At 47.4% G+C, this 12,501-nt stretch overlaps 1 protein-coding gene across 3 annotated transcripts in view; it reads right to left on the bottom strand.

The window, feature by feature from the left end:
* Positions 1-4,775, bottom strand: part of AMER1 (APC membrane recruitment protein 1) — an 82,699-nt gene extending 77,924 nt beyond the window's left edge. For all 3 annotated transcript variants that reach the window (XR_013374963.1, XR_013374962.1, XM_077889064.1), the window contains exon 1: positions 4,570-4,775. The gene's annotated coding sequence lies outside the window, so the exon portion shown is untranslated. The remainder of the gene's footprint in view (positions 1-4,569) is intronic.
* Between the last annotated feature and the right edge of the window lie 7,726 nt (positions 4,776-12,501).

Below are 12,501 nucleotides of genomic sequence, written 5' to 3'. Positions count from 1 at the left end.
CCCAGCAAGAGGGGCATCAAAGACAGGTACCACCTCCCCCCACCAAGTTGGGATGAAGAATAAGAGGAGCTAACTCCAAGGAAACAGATGTGACAAGGTAGCCAATTAAAGCCTGAAGAGGAACAGCTGGGCCAAATGAACAATGGAGACCCTGAACTTACCCATGTATCCACTGCCCTGTATGTAATATACTCTATATGAGAGACCAGGTAAGGAAATTGAGGCTTGGGAGGGGATCAGAATCAGTGTACTCAGAGGAAGAAATCTTGAATTGAGGGCCAGGATCTTTGTGCTCCTTTGTAAACTTGAGCAAATCCCTTCCCTATTCATGGCCTCAGTTTCCATATCTAGAAATGGGAGATTGAGCTAGGAGTCTGCTTGCCCCAGATTGTGTGCGAAGCCAGGAGAAGGATAGTCCTGTGCCCAGTTTTCCAGTGGCTGCAGAAAGAGGAGCCATGGTTGGGGCATGTGATTTTGGGGGTCCTAGGCTTCAGTGGAAGGCCTACATGCCTAGCCAATAGGGCTCAGTCCACCACTGTACTACAGCCCAGCCTCACTTCTCATGCCTCCCTCCACAGAACCCCACCAAACATTTTACTTTTTCAAAAAGCACTAGGCCTGGCCTGCAAATATTCCCCATATGTCCAGAGGGGAAGGGTATCATAACTGGGCCAGCCCAGCCTCTCTCCACTGAGTACCCCCAAGCAGGGAGGACTGACGAGTGCTGGATGGAGAAGTTGAGTTAGTATCTGCTTGGAAGCCTAGCAGGGAAAAAATCCTGTAGGAGATGAAAGCACTGAAGGTTCTGCAACGAGAACTGCAGATCAAAAAGTCCCAAATGCCCCTGTAACACCAGTATATCTCTACCTGTGCTGCCACCAAGACTCCTCATATTATTTTCTTCATTGTCTATATTATCCCCTAATCCCAAAAGGGGAGGTGTGGGGAAGCAATGCACCCTCACTCAGACGGCACCTACACTTCCTCAGTGGCTCTGGTTTCCCTAACTTTATTCCTAGAGATAGACTTACACATGCACAGGTTTGAACAATAAGACCAAGGAGAGGAGGTGAAAAGCTCTGACTATCTAATTCAGAGAACAGAAGTTGGGAGTAGGAAAGACAGTTTAATGCCCATGAAATCTCCAATGGTTTGTTAAGCAGGAGCAATGATGGCCAGCTGCCCCCAACTTCATCCCCCAACTCTCTCTCTCTCTCTCTCTCTCTCTCTCTCTCTCACACACACACACACACACACACACGCTCACATGCACGCAAGCATGCACACACAGTTTATGTATGGCATGAAAGGCTCAGATTAGCCCTAAGAAGTTCCTGGCAGTGTGAGATGTGTGGCTGAGGAATGAGTGACACAAGGAGGAAATGCCTCCTCTGGAGCCTTTACATTTATCACTTAGTTTATTTGCCTGGACTGATTCAAGGCAGGGGAACTGATGGAATAACACAGGGCATGCCTTCTTCTAGCCTAGAGTAGCCTATCTGTGAGGGAGCTGGAAGCCCCTCTGCCGTGGCAGCCTATCCCTAAATGCTGTGTGGCCTTAAGGAAGTCCCTGTTGCTTTCCAGGATCAGAATTTCCATCTCATAAGCACAGGAGTCCAAACTGGTACTCCCTGAAGGTCTGTCCAGTTGGAAGGATGGAGATCATCAGAGGCCTGCGAGATATTTAGCCTCCACCATATTGGTATGCAGGCTCTAGGCACCCTCCTTCAACTTCATCCCCTGCAAAGCTTAAGGGAAGCCAACATGGCACAAGTTCCTCCAGAGAAAGCTGCCCTTTGGTTCTATGTCCAGATTCAAAGATGACCTCTTACAGTTCCGACTTACAGCATGCTTTCAATCTCTAAGACCTCTTTTTAAAATCCCGTATTATGGCATATTTGTATATACACATAGAAGTATCAAAACCTCCCAATTTTCCATTCTTCAATGGCCCTTTCTTCCATTCTCCCAAGATCAAGATGCCCATTCCACAGCCTGACATTTGGGAATACCCATCACTGGGCACCAATCTCCTCTCTACCTTAAATGCAACAATCTCAACCTGAAGTCACATCTTTCAGCTTGGTTACCAGCCACACCCTCACATTCCTAATTTTGCTTATACTACTACCCTATACCTAGCCAAATCCCTCTAATTTCTGGAAGCTTCCAGGGTGATCTCTCTGCATATACAGATTTCTTCTCTCTCTCCACAATAGTTTGCCTCTAGGCTCATGAATCAGCAACCAAAGATATGTGTAGTCTGGGGTCTAGGCAGTATAGATCTTGAGCTTGCTATTGAAGGGAGACATGATTTATTTTGTTCTTATAGTTGCAACCCATCACCCTTCTCCATTCTCATTAGGTATACTCAATAAATATCTGAGCCTTGAGTATCATTTCTCTAATCACTTTCATATGGATCAGGACAAGTGTAACTTGGAGAAGATCTTCTTGAAATATCCACAAGGACAGCAAGTCTTTCTGGAGCATTCATGAATTGTTATGCATTGCTAGGCTTTGAGGGGGCTGTGGCTGAGTTCAAGGTTTCATTTACCCTTCTGTGGGTAAATGATCCATGATATCACGAAGACAAAGTAGAGGCAGGGAGACCTAATTATAGTTTGTCTCCTATTATAATTTAGGCTCCTAAGTGGCCAAAGGATGCAGGCAAGCCTGGAGGAGTTCTGAGAAAGAAGAGGTCATTACGGGTTGCAAGAGACAGGCGGAAAAGATACGCAGGAGAAGTTGGGCCCAGAGCTAAGGCCTGAGAGGGAAAAGCATTTGGGCAGTGGTTTGGGTGTAAGGAGGGGAGTTATATATGGAAGAAATAGGTGGCTGTTGGTTTGAGGCAGGGCAGAAAAGCAGGTCTAGCCCTGAGTTGCAGCCCTAGCTGCAGAGGGTTGGTTTCTGTTAGTGTCTGGTCAAAGTGGCAAGAAGTGACTATTGTGCATTATCTGCAGTCCTGGCTGGGTCACAAAGGTCCCCAGCTAGCCTTCCCCCAGGTGAGGGATTTACTCCTCTCAAATACCCAGTTTTTGCAGCCCACAGGGTTCGCCACCTCAGAGACTGGTTAAAGGTCCAAGAGCCTGCCAGCCGCTTGGTCACTTTGTCTCTCCTGTTCTTGGGAAGGCCTAGAGTGTATTGCCAGAAGAAAACCATGGGACAGTGACTGAGAGGTGGATGAGGATGAATGTGAGAAGCTGTAATGGCCGGGAGAGGGCTCTGCTAAAATGCCCTCAGGTGGGGCAGGGAGTCTAATAGCACAGTACCCTCCACCTAGCCCATATCCATGCCTGTGCAGCAGGCCAGCAGAGTGACAGAGGTAAATGTTTGTGTGCAGGAGGAGACTCCCCTTGACCATGTGGGCCATGACAAGATGAGCCTGACCAAACCGAGGCCAGCTCTGTGGGGCTAGTTCAGCTGCTACCTGGGCACCTGGACTGTGGATCACATGGAGGCCACAGCCTGTCTTTGCCAGGGAGCCTAGGCAAAGTCCTGCAGTCAGGTGGTCACCTGTGTCAGAGGTGTCAGCGGTAGACAATGACAGCAGCTCAGCAGGCTGGGTATTTTAAGTAACTGCGAAGTTGGAGGGTTTGGCTGTCTCTCTACCTCTCTCACACAGACACAAACAGTGTGTTCTCTACTACAATAATTGCTCCTTCGGCCTCTGGCACAGAAATCCTCCCACCAACACGATGCTTATCACTATTTTTAAATGAGGGGCAGAAGAGAAAAAAGCGGCCTGTGTTCTCCAAGGGGAGAAGAGGCGGGTTGAGAGGGGACAAAGCGGCCTTGCAGATCTAACCCAAGGACTAGCTTGAGCTGCAGCCCCAGCCTAAGGTCCAGCAAGAACTCCGTTGCCAGTCTGCCTTTCCGCGGGGGCGGGCGCAAGATGTGCCTGGAGGCCCAGGAGCAGGGGGTGAGGCTGGTTGGGGCCCACAAGGCCGAGGTTCCTAAGTGGACAGCCCACAGGCCCAACTGAGCTTTCTGGGAGAGAAGGCCGACAGTGTGGATAGCCCAATCCACGCCAAAGCTAGTATCCATTGGGCCCAGGCCAGCGCGCTGGCTCCATCCCACAGAGTGGAGAAGCAGGCAGGGGATGTGCAGGGGAGAAGGGGCGGCAGCTGGGCCTCTGGGGTGAGCAATACCCACGTAACACAGCTGTTGCAGCTAATGTGCTACAACAAAGCTGCGGAGCTCCGGAGCTCCCGGCCTACAAATGCACCGCTGGGGGTGCTGGCTGGCGGCTCCCCCCCCTGGGCCCCTGCGGTAGCACGTGTGGGCCCCATCCCCGCCTGCCCCGAGAGCCTGGAGGAATGGCCCAGGCTAGCCTGCTAGCCTACCCGCCCTCTACGCCCTCTCTAGCCGCGGTCGCCCGCTCCCAGAGGATTTTGCTTTTCCCCTCACCAGCCAGTCCTCAAAGCTGGTTCCCCGGGAGAACGGAGAGCGGCCCGAACGCCCACTGGCCCAGCTCTTGGAGCCGCTCTTCAGGGTGCCAGAGCGGAGCACGCGGGACTGCACCGGACTGCTGGCAGGCGGAGGCTCCCGGCTGCGCGCAACGCTTACCCGGCCGAGTCTGGTTTCCAGCCCGGTTATTGTCTGCTGCGCCGCACTGGCCCAGGCTGGAGCCTAGGCTGCTGTGGCTGAGATCACCGCCACTGCTGCTCCCGCCGCCGCCACCGCGGTTCCAGTCACCTCCTGCACTGGCTCCCCTTCCCCAGGCTTGGGGGAGCTCCCCCATACCCCCTCCCCAACGACTCCACAGACACAGGGTGGGGCGTCCGCGCCCTGATTGGCAGACGTGTGGCCCAATCGCCACTGTAGGAAGGCGTGTCCTGACCCGCCCACTGTTTTCCTTGGTGCCTTTTCCTTTAAATGCAAATAAGCACGGGCGTGGTGTTGGCAGAAGGCGGAGAGGGTGAAGAACCCTTTGCTGGGACTCCCTATTCCCGCCCCCACACTTGGCGGGTCTGGGCTTGGCTACCCAGCGAGCTCGCTGTGCCGGTCCCGCCCAGATGGGGCTCGCTGGAACCCTGGAGTTCGGTTTCGGTTTTGCATTAAGCTCCCATTTCCGTGGACTCTGTGCAATCGTTCTGAGGCGACCTGACCGCCACCCGGCAGTTTATTCTTCTAGAAGGAGAGGCCGGGCGGAGAAGCTGGAGAACCTGGGGGACTGCGAAGACCCTTGACACCTCACCAGGCCCAACCTTAGGTGGCGCCCGCCCTCAGGCCACTCAGAGGGGGGACTCACCTGCCAGGAAATCTAATTGTAGCGTCCATGCCCCAGCTTCTTTGGCTTCTCAGGCACACCAAGAGCCCATCGAGGTCAGTTTGCACCTAAGGGCCTGCTGTTGCTCAGAAAAGGGAAGGCACTTTTCTGAGATCACCTAGCCTGCCAGCGACGGGGCAGATTTGGGATTCAGAACCCCAGGCTCCTGTCCTACACTGCTTTCAGTTTTCTCTTGAGAGACCTGTTCCTGTAGTTTGACCCTCACCCAAATTTCCCATCTTTCATGCAACAAGAGGGGATCTCCAAGGACTCTAGAGGGGTCCTCAACCTTTTCATGGTAAGCCAGGCTTTGTACATTTCCCTGTCCCTGAAAAGTCTACAAATTTTTTTTTTTTTTAAAGTCTACAAATTGAGGGAAAAATCTTGTGTGGGCCCAGATTGGAGGTCAAGGCTGAGGGTGGAGTGAGGAAGCCTGTACCAGCCCAGCTGGCTTCTGTGTTTGGGATGTGGCAGGTGGCCAGCCTGAGCTTGGGTCTTAACCAGCCTGAGGGCAGTAGGGGGCTGCCAAGGACTAGTGAGATGAGGCAATAAGGAATCCAGTTCTACCACTAGCTCAAGAATATCCAGAAAGCCCTACCCTAAAACTCTGAATATCTGAAAAGGGTGAGGGGATTAAAGTTGGAGAGAGAGAAGGGATTAGAGAACAATGCCTACTATTTTTGCATTGCAGCAGGAGTGTTCTCTGCTACTCTAGAGGGTCCTGTATGCCTTGAAAAGATCTAACTGCTAGAGTGGAAAGAGGAGGACTGTTGCCTCTGCATGTGTGGAATACAGGAACTTCCATGGCTGTTAGGGCTGGGATCTGGCTCCAGCTCTACCTCAGATTTGCTGTATCACGTTGGCCAGTCCATTTTCCTCTCTGGGACAGTTTATCACCTCATCTCCACAAGCAAGGTATAAGATTGACCGAGTTCCTTGATCTCTTCCAACTTCCATGACATTCTATACATCTCCAACAAAAATCAGTAATTTGAACATCAGACCTCCTAATTTGGTCCTGAGTCTGGATAAATGGCAGGGAGTAGGGAGCCACCTACTATAAGTTACAGGCCCCTGTAACTTTGTTGGGTGGGTACTTTCTCCTCCCTAGCCTTAGTTTTCCCATATGGGTGGCTGAACTATATTTCCCTGGAGCTGTGCTTTGTAAAGTCCTGATTCTCATTTGTTGGATCTGAATTGGAGATGTCTTTTTTTCAGCACCTCCTCCATAGTCTTCTGCAACTCCCTTGTGCCTCTAGTTGCCTGCCATTTGTTCATGTTTCACCCAAAACCTTGATTTTCTGAAGTAGGCCAAATATTACAATTTGAGGAAGACAGTTTCCAAATCTTGAGCCAAGGGCAAAACAGGGACAGGGCAGTCTCAGCTATGGGAATAGGGAGATAGTAATTGTGCAAACAGTCCAGTGATGGGCTTGAAATAATTGTGAGGTAAGGAGGTACTGCTGTGCTACTCCTGTTACAGGAGGTAGTCTTCCATGTCCTCTTCCCAGCTACCAAACATTCTGCCATACCAGTTAGCCTTGAAAGTTGGACTGGGTCCAAAAGATAAAGGGTTTTAGAAAAACAAAAGTAGTCTTTGACATGCTAAATTGGTCTCCCAGCTGTGTGCCCTTCTTCTTGGTCTTGATATTTCTAAGTCTCAGGATGATATTGTATATGTGTACATTAAGGAGGAGAGGGTGGTGATGAGGTGGCACAGCTCTTGACTTGTATGATTCACTCCTCACCAGAGACATTGTATGGAACGACCAAGTATTGGCATAAACTTGTAACTCAAAATGCCTTCTCAAAGAGGGAGTCCTCCAGGCCCCACTTCCACATGCTGACTGACACATGATCAGCTTGTTTGATCACTATAGGGGCTGGTCATGGGAGAGCAAGAATACTTTAAGTTTCTTCACCTACAAAATGGGGATAATACCTCTGCTGCTTGGTGTAATGTAGTGTGGAGGCCGAGAAAAATTAAGGCCATCCCACCTAAAGTTTAGCATTAGCACAAGTACAGCCATCTTAGGCCCCTGTGAATAAGAGCTGAACTTTACGGGGGGAAAAACTGCAGAATGTCCTCAATGTCCTTGGCAGGGAATCCCATATCAGAAAGACAACAGAGCTCAGAATTGCCCTGGGCAGAGAATCCCATATCAGAAAGACAACAGAGCCCACCCTGTGGTAGAAATTCCCATATTAGAATGATAACAGAGCTCAATGCCCTTGAAAGCCCCATATCAGAATGTAAACAGAACTTGAGAAATTCCTCCACCCCTTCTGAAAATCCCCTAGACCAGCCTATAAAAAACCCAGCTGTAACCCACTTCGGGGTCCAAGTCCCTGCTCCCCTGTGTCGGGTATACTTGGACCCAAGCTTGAGCTTGCTAATAAACCCTCGTGCGCTTGCATCGGTGTCGGCTCCTTGGTGGTTTCTCGGATTCACAATCTTGGGCACAACAGTAGCTGCAGTGAAAAGCTTATAAGAACAGATGAGCAGGCTGTGTGGAGGCAATTTCATAATAAACTCTGGTAGACAGACTGGTCCACATGAATACAGTGCTTCTTTCTTTCCTTACTAAATGTTTCATAGGTACCTCCTCTATGCCAGGCCTGGTGATAAGCATTGGGAAGAGGGGGGTACAGTGGTTACATTCTGGGAGAATGGGCACTCTGTGGATGGAGTTCTGAGAGGAGCTGAATGCTAGTCTGGCAAAGGTGATCTGGAGCATTGTAGATGAAGAGCGTCCTATCCCCAAGGGTGGAGAGGGGCATCAGATAAATGTTCCCCCGAAGGGATGACCTTGATGATTTTGTCAAGTCATGAAATTAGGGAAAAGATTCCTGCCCAGTCCAAAACCCATCAATATTAGAGGATGTAGTAGGCTGGGCAAGAGCTAGGACTCTGGACACCTGGGGATGGTGCATATTGGTATAGGGGGAGAGAAAGAACTGAAAATTGGGGCTAAAAAAGGTAGGTCTGGAGCCAGTGTATGAGACCGTGACTGGCTAAAAGACTGAGGCTCAGCTAAGCTAAGTTTATCTTTCTCAGGGAAGCAAGTGTAGTGACTTTGCTACCAGCCTGCCTGAGCTGGGATGCTGGCCCCATCACTTAGGGGTGATGTGATCTAGACAAGTTATTCCACCTTTCTGAGTCTCAGTTTTCTCTTCTGCAAAATAGGAATAATAGTACCCATATCACAGAGCTGAGGTAAAAATTAAGTATTTCATATAAGTATTTAGCACAGAGCCTGATACATCCAAAGCCCTCAATAAATGCTAGCCACTGCTACTGTTATTATTATTGTTGGTCTCCTAATCCAATGTACACATCTTCAGAGTTATAGAACTTATGACTTTGAAGCCACTTTTTGATATGAACACACATGAGTCTATGATTTTTTTTGAGTCTATGATTTCTTATACACAACTTTTGATTGTACAGAGTCAGACCAAATTTCTTAGAGGATCTCTTTGATCATCTTTGTATCCTTAACACCCAACAGAGAGTTTAGCACAAGCTTAATGCTCACCCTATGTTTGTTGAACACAGCAAAGTGAGGCATCTTCAGGTCTAATATTAAGCTTAGTTGCCAGTATCCACCAGAGTGGTGTTGCCACTTTCTAAGCACCACTGTGTCAGGCTCTGTGTTTGGATAATGGTAAACTAGATACAGATCCTGGCCTTAGCACAGCCAATATAGTGGAAGAGGCACATGATATCAGACCAAAGCCCTGTTGTTTCTGACTTAGGCAAGACACTGGATGGTGTTGCCATCCACTGAACTGAGAAATATTAGGAACAGGATTAAGAAAAATGCAACAAAGTGGATAGAACTAAAGCATAGTATGCTAAGTGAAATAAGTAGAAAGTGTAATGATTCTGTTTAGAACATTCTAAGTTTGACCTGTCTGAAATCCTACCTCCAGGGCTTTGTACTTGGTGTTCCTTCTGCCTACAGTGTTTGTCCTCTGAATACTGACATGGTTTGTGTCTCATTTCCTTCAGATGTCAGCTCAAATGACATCTTATTAGTGAGACCTTTCCTGGACACTTAACATATAAAATAACAATCCCCATTTTTACCCCCTTCACTCTCCAATCCCTTAATTGGGCTTTTTTTTTTCTTACTCAGAGCTTATACCACCTCCTGGCATACTAGTTTTTATTGTTATTTATTTTTGTCAGTTTTAATTTTTTTCCAGTAGGAAAAAGGGCTAAGCTCTGAAGCAGGGAATTTATTAATAAAAAATTCATTTTTTTTCTAATTGAAATATAATTGACATACAATATTATATTAGTTTTAGGCGCACAACATAGTAATTGACATTTTCTAATGTAAAATATTTTTTAAAGATTTTATTTATTCATGAGAGACAGAGAGGGAGAGAGAGAGAGAAAGAGGCAGAGGGAGAAGCAGGCTCCATGCAGGAAGCCCGATGTGGGACTCAGTCCCGGGACTCAGGGATCACGCCCTGTGTCAAAGGCAGACTCTCAACCTCTGAGACACCCAGGCGCCCCAGTAACTGACATTTATATACATTACAAAATGATCACAATGAATCTAGTTACCACCTGTCACCATACAAAGTTATTGCAATATTATTGAATATATTCCTTATGCTGTAAATCATCCCCATGACTTATTTTATAACTGGAAGTTTGTATCTCTTAATCTCCTTCGCTATTTCACCCATCCCCTAACCCCCGCACCAGTTTTTCTATAAATTTAAGAGTCTGTTTTGTTTTTATTCATTTATTTTGCTTTTTTTTAATTTTACATATAAGCGAAATCATACGGTATTCATCTTTGTCTGACTTGTTTTACTTAGCATAATACTCTGTAGGTCCATCCATGTTTTAAGAGTACCTTATCATGATGAGCATTGAGTAATACATAAAATTGTTGAATCATTATATTGAACACTTGAAACTAATATAACATGGTATGCTAATTATACTTTAATACAAAATTAACTTTAAAAAAGAATAAAAGGAATGAAATTTATTATCAATTGTTAATTGTCTGTTTCCCATCATGATAATGAAATCTCCATGAAGGCTGACAATGAACAAAATGTGTAAGTAAAATATGTAGTATATCAGATAGCAATGAATGTGGAGAAAAGGAGTACAGGGAATATTGGTGGGAGGATGCTATTTTAAAAAGGGCTGTTGAGATAGACCTTACCAAAAAGGTGATATTCAAGCAAAGATCTGAAGAAATTGAGGGAGCAAACTATGAGAATATCTAGAGAAAAAGCATTCCAGGCAAAAGGAACTAAAAAGACCCTGAGGTGGGAACATACTGTAATGTTAGAGGAACAAAGCAACCAGTGCAGCTAGAGCAGAGTAAGGGTAGATGAAAAGTGGTAGGAGAGGGGGTCTGAAAGGGGCATGGGAAATAGATGGTTATGGGTTTATGAGTCATTTAAAAGACTTTAGACTGTGTAGGTTTTTAAGCTGAGGAGTGGCATGGTTTTAGTGAAACATCCAGGGATCTCTAACAACAAGGGAGGAAGCAGTGAGGTGTAGAAGGAAGCTCCTAGTGATGTAGGTGAGAGATATTGGTGGCTCAGACCAGGGTGGAGATAGCAAAATGTTGAGAAGTGGTTAAAGTTTGGATGTATTTGGAAGATAGAACTGTCCAGACTTGGTGATGGCACCTTAGATGAAAGGTGTAAGAGAGAGAGGAGTAAGGAATAGGAGCCCACAAAGCCCTCAGAGGGGAGAATTGACAAGGTGAACCAGGAGCCAGGAGAACTGAGTCTCTCAGAAACCAAGGAAGACATGAGAATTTTATGGAAAATCATATTACTAAGATGTATGTGTCACATGCTACATAGAAGTCCAGCAAGATAAAGGTAGAAAAGATAACATTGTATGTTTACCTGGGAAGTCACTGGTAATATGGGCAAGGCCACTGTGGAGCAAGGGTAAGGGTGTATACCAGACTACAGTGGAGTGTCAAGAGAATGGTCTGCAAGGAAAGGGAGACCTTCTTGTTCCAGAAGTATGACATCTATTGAGATGGTGGCTAAAGAGGGAACTGGAGCTCAGATTTGTTTTTATAAGGTGGAAGGATGTAAGTTTGCTTATATGATTAGGGGGAAACCAATCAAGTTGAAGATACAGGAGGCAGGATTATTGATGGGTGGGAGGCCCTGAATAGAGGTGGAGGATGGGATCCAAAGCCCCTAGAGATGAGTTGGCCTTGATGGGGAGGAGGGACCAAGATGAAAGGGAATGATGGATAGATGCAGTAGAGTCTGTTGTAATGACAAGTTGAAGATGTCATGCCTAATGACCTCTAGGTACTCTGGGAAGTGGGAGATAAAGTCCTCAAAGTGAGAGGAAAAATAGTAGGTTCAAGGGAGTTGTTAATATTGGACAATATTTGAAATAGTTACAGCAGAGAATGCGCAAGTTGCTAAAGGCCTGTCATCCAGGAATATACCGTGATCTCACTCAGTTTCATGAGATCCCGTTTCCTGTCTGTGTGACCTTGAGCAGGTTACTTTACTATGCCTGTTTCTTCATCTATAAAGTAGACATGAGTAAAATAAGGTCATTGAACTAAATGAGTTAATCCATGCTTAGCAATTACTGAGCACATTGCTTGGCACATAGTAAGTGTTCAATGTATATCAATTCTTTAGATTTCTATGATGATTACTTACTTTGATTTCTTCTATGGTGTTCATCAGCCCAGGCTTAGGATAGGATGGGCCCAGCGTGTACAGGCCAAGGCCCTTGAGCCCCCAGCACTGTGCTTGCCACCGCCGACCTCCGAGTGAGACTCCTGCCTGCCTCTGCTGCCCCAGGCTCAGGCCACCATGTCTGGGGTCCAATGTTGTCCCTTCTCAGCACTTGTCAAAGCTGGATCTGGGGCCTCTGTATCCCCTAGGCCTGTGCCAAAGTGTGACCAGAGACTAGGCTGGCCGTGGGACCCATGAGCCCACTGCCCAGGCTGCCCCAGATGGGTCTGCCTCTGCCTTGCAGCTCCCAGGGCTCCTTGTCCCACGTGCTGGGCCCTGTCCTAAAGACACCTCTTATAGAAACGCCCCGGCCAGGGCCATGGGAAGGGGGGAGGAGGTTGTCCCCGGCCAACTCTCAAACATTCCAGACTCCCCTCTTAACAATAGACACATGTGCCCAGCAATAATCCATCCCTCCCTGTGTGTGCCTGTGGTATGTGTGTGTGTGTGAGAGAGAGAGATTG

The sequence above is a fragment of the Canis aureus genome, chromosome X (genome assembly GCF_053574225.1).
Source record: "Canis aureus isolate CA01 chromosome X, VMU_Caureus_v.1.0, whole genome shotgun sequence".
Taxonomy (NCBI): Eukaryota; Metazoa; Chordata; class Mammalia; order Carnivora; family Canidae; genus Canis; species Canis aureus.
Note: the sequence above shows the minus strand (reverse complement) of the source record. Positions and strands in the feature narration are given on the sequence as shown.